The sequence below is a fragment of the Lotus japonicus genome, chromosome 1, assembly GCF_012489685.1.
Source record: "Lotus japonicus ecotype B-129 chromosome 1, LjGifu_v1.2".
Lineage (NCBI taxonomy): Eukaryota > Viridiplantae > Streptophyta > Magnoliopsida > Fabales > Fabaceae > Lotus > Lotus japonicus.
Genome location: NC_080041.1, coordinates 48,096,089 through 48,100,640, shown reverse-complemented (window position 1 = coordinate 48,100,640; position 4,552 = coordinate 48,096,089). Strand labels below are relative to the sequence as shown.

The 4,552-nt window shown below is 42.4% G+C and overlaps 1 non-coding gene across 1 annotated transcript; it reads right to left on the bottom strand.

Annotated features, from left to right (window-relative positions):
* Positions 1–3,524: 3,524 nt before the first annotated feature.
* On the bottom strand, positions 3,525–3,631 carry LOC130734755 (small nucleolar RNA R71). The gene has a single exon (XR_009018101.1). It is a non-coding gene; the product is annotated as a small nucleolar RNA R71 (small nucleolar RNA).
* Between the last annotated feature and the right edge of the window lie 921 nt (positions 3,632–4,552).

Below are 4,552 nucleotides of genomic sequence, written 5' to 3'. Positions count from 1 at the left end.
AAAAATGAAGTATTTTCCTAGTTCTTTAACTAAGAATGCATTCACGTGGTTCACGACCCTCGCCCCAAGGTCAGTTCACACTTGGGCTCAATTGGAAAGGATCTTCCATGAACAATTCTTTAGGGGAGAATGCAAGGTGAGCCTGAAGGATCTGGCTAGTGTCAAGAGGAAGAATGCTGAATCCATTGACGACTATTTGAATAGGTTCAGAATGCTGAAATCTCGATGCTTCACTCATGTCCCAGAACATGAGTTGGTCATCTTGGCTGCAGGTGGTTTAGAATATTCAATCAGAAAGAAACTCGACACGCAGTACATTCAAGATATGTCACAACTTGCAGAAAGAGTGAAACATGGCGAATTATTGGAAGCGGAGAAGACTGAAGAAAAGGCTAAAACTACCCATAAATGGCCCAAGAAGGAGAAAGTAGCCTACATAGACACTGAATCTATTTATCAAAGCCCATGTGTGTATCATGAAGTTTCCCCTGATGTCGATATTAATGACATCAATCTGGCTGAACTACAGCCAGGAGATCCTTATGTTTGCAAAGCTTTAAAGCCTTATGAAAACAAGGGTGGGGAAGAACCCCCTAAGGATAGCAATCCTACTGTTAAAACTTATACGTTTGATGTGACCAAATGTGATGCAATCTATGATATACTTATATCTGATGGTTTGATTGTGGTCCCTAAGGACCAAAAATTGCCTTCTCCTGAACAAAAAAAGGGGAAGAAATATTGTAAGTATCATAACTTTTTTGGTCACTGGACCTCACAGTGTGTTCGTTTCAGGGACCTCGTTCAGGGAGCGCTGGATTCGGGAAGGCTCAAGTATGGCGAGAAGGCCAAAGGTCAGATGAAAATCGACACAGACCCGTTGCAGAAAGCTGAAGCCAACTATGTGGAACCCCTCCACATCTGCATGGTGGACATTGATGAGAAGCTCGACTTGGATTTAACCCTCGGGAAATCGGAGGCCAAGAATGTGGCAGTCGAGGAACCAACTGAAGACATAAGCCTGGAGGAAGTCTACCCTCAAGCTGGAGAGACTCTCGTCGAATTCCTGTCCCGAAGCAAAGATGGAGAGAGAGAAGTGATGCTGTGCCCTAGATGCAGCGCCGTTTCCGACAAGTCAGTAGCGAAGGCCTACCAGGATTCTGAAATGAAGAAGCACTATCAACAGAGGGTGCCCATGGCCAGAAGGCTCACTTACCCTCATGAAGAGCTGGCTGAAACTACCCAGGAGCACCGTGGCCAAAGAGGCCAAGATCCAAAAGGGAAAGGCAAGACCTACCTCCCTAATGCTGATGTGCCTAGAAACCAGTGGTTTAGGTCAGCACCCCCTAAACCAAAGCCACGACAGAAATGGCAGAGAATTGACTTAGGCCAAGGATCCTCTTATGTTAACAACTCTCAGATGTCGAAGAACTACTCTTATGGCTCAAGGAACTACTATGGGCCAGAACAGATGACAAGGACCCAATTTCTACGCTTTCTGAGAAAGTGATGACCCTAGTTTAGTAGTGTTTTCAGGGTCATTTATTAGTTAGTTTTGTGTCTTTTTGTTGAGTCTCATGTAGTGTTTCATGCATTCTCATTCATTTTTATCTTTATTTGTGTTTTTACTTTGTTTTGGTAATTTCATAGTTTTATAGGGACATTTCTTGCATTTTAAGTAAGTTTAGGACTTGCATATCTTTTCTACTTGAATTGAGGGTCTTTTGTGCTAATAAACTCTTGGAAATCCTAGATATTTTCCTTGCTTTGTTCCCAAGCAGCTAGGTCTGAAAACTGATGAAGAAAGAAGGTCAAAAGGCTTGGAAAATTGAAGGGAGGCTTAAAGGGGAGTTAAGAAGAAGGTCAAGAGGCTTTCTAGCATGTAGAGAGCGCTCAGGCCCTCGTGTTGACCGCCTGAGCGCCAATTGATTCGCTGTTTACATGATGCTAGAAAGGAATTGGCGCCTGAGCGCTCCTGTTGAGCGCCTGAGCACCAATTACCTCCAGAAGCTGCTTTTTCCACTTGGAATTGGCGCTCAGGCGCTCTGAATTGGCGCCTGAGCGCCCAGACTCGACCTGTTTGCCTATAAATAGGCTTTTTGTAATTTCTTTTGTAACTTTTGTCATTTCTATACATTCCTAAATAAGTTAGAAGTAGGGTTAGGCTCTGGAGCTTGAGGAGAAGCATTCTCCAAGTCCATGTTCCAGATTTTATCCTTTTTTTCTTGTATGTATTCTATAGCCATGCTTGGCTAAATCCCTTTTGCTTTGGGTTCTTTGTAAGACTTATGATGTTTTAATCTTAATTCCTATTTCTATTCATGAATCCTCTGAGTAAACCCTTGAATCCCATATCCATGCTTTATGTTTCAAGTTAGAACATGTGCTAGCTTTATACTTTTCTATAATAGAACGGAAGTTTGTTATAGATTAGGGACTTGTTGTGGGATTACCTCTTCTATACTTGCTACTAGGAATAGAGGAAGGGTTGGGGTTTGTTGGCCTGAATTGCATGCTTAATGCCTTTAGCAAATGTTTAGGTTATCAAGGAATTGTGCTTATCTTTTGGCTTAAGAGGATTGTCTATGCGAGGCATCGATAGATGATTGATTAGGCTAGAACATCAAGGAGAGACTCGGAGTTTTGTGGATAGAATAGGTTGATTAGAACTGAATTAGTCAAGCAAGAACCCAAGGCATTTTCACCATTGTTTATCACACACTTATTTTTGTTAGCTTTCTAATTATGTATCACAACAATCAATCAACCTTTAAAACTGAATTATACTCGCTTTCCTACCGTGAACTCGAGGCTTAAACTGAATTGCCACACCAATTCCCTGTGGTTCGATAAATTAAAACCGGGTGAATTCCGTACACTTGCGGATTGACCAACAAGTTTTTGGCGCCGTTGCCGGGGAATTGTTTGTGGTTTTTAGTTTAAGTTTTTAGTTTATGGTTTTTTATTTTTATTTTTATCTTTGTCTAGAATTGGTGCTACTAATCTTTCTCTGTTTAGTATCAAACTTTCAGGCTACTCTAACAAGAGACACCACCATGGGTGGCCAAATGACGGAGGAGGAGATGCAAGCCCATATCGAGGCAAGAATCCAAGAGGGGATCACCCTCCGATTATGTGAACAAGAAGTTGAGAATGCCAACCGGTCTCTTCGGGAACTCACTTCGGCTACCATGAGTTATGACTATCCCGGGAGCATTGTCTTTCCCGAGGGAGTGGGAAAGTTTAAGTTGAGACCGACATTCATCAACTTGGTGAGCCAAAACCAATATGGTGGAGGTACTTTGGAAGATCCACATGCTCACATGGAGAGGTTCATCCTGAACTGTAACACTTAACGGGTGAACAATGTTCCGGCGGATGCAATTCGGTTGAGCTTGTTTCCATTTTCTTTGAAGGACACCGCTGAGGAATGGATGTATTCTCAACCTCAAGGGAGCTTCACTACTTGGGAAGACTTAGCGGAAAAGTTCACAACAAGGTTCTTCCCAAGAGCCCTTTTGAGGAAATTGAAAAAAGACATCATGAATTTTGTGCAACCCACTGAAGAAAATCTCTATGAAGCTTGGGAGCGCTTCAAGAAGCTCTTGAGGAAATGTCCTCAACACAATCTCACCCAAGCTGAATTGGTTGCAACATTTTATGATGGTCTACAATATTCTTGGAGGTTTGGCCTAGATGCGACTTCAAATGGCGAGTTCGATGCTCTTCCCCCACAAGCGGGGTATGACTTAATAGAAAAGATGGCAGCGAGAGCGATGAACTCTGAAAATGATCGCCAAACCCGAAGGAGTAAGCTTGAAGTGGAAGCTTACGACAAGCTCTTGGCCTCCAACAAGCAACTCTCCGAACGAATTGCGGAGATTCAAAATCACATAGAGGCGACCAATTTGGTCGGTGCTACAGCAGCCAAAGTGGAGTGTGTGGCTATTGGAGGGCCCAATGTTAGTGAATTTTGCACCATTACTAGTCAGGGTTTCCGAGGTCAAAGCTCTGGACTTTCTCAACAAGTCCCAGAGCAAGTTGGTGAAAATGATGGTGGCAAGAAGAGCTTAGAGGAGCTATTGGAGAGTTGCATCAACCGCATGAACAACAACCATAAGAACCAAGAGGCAGCTATCAAGAACTTGGAGAACAAACTTGGCCAGCTAGCCAAGCAAATTGCCGAAAGGCCTCAAGGTAAATTTCCTTCCGATACTATCCCCAATCCCGAACAAGAAAATTCTGCTATTGTTACCACTAGGAGTGGGAGAGTGTTACATGAGTTAAAAAAGCAAATTGAGGGGAAAAGTGAGAAAATAGTTGAGGAGGAAGTGAGTGTTCCTATAAAAACTAGAGTGATGAATGATCCTATTCCTGAGCTTAGCAAAGTTCCATTTCCTAAAGCATTGGCTAAAAAGAATTTGGATAAAAAGTTTTCAAAATTTATGGATGTTTTTAAGAAACTCCATATTGATATCCCTTTTTCCGATGCTTTAGAACAAATGCCTATCTATGCTAAGTTCATGAAGGATATCCTAAATAAAAGAAGGAA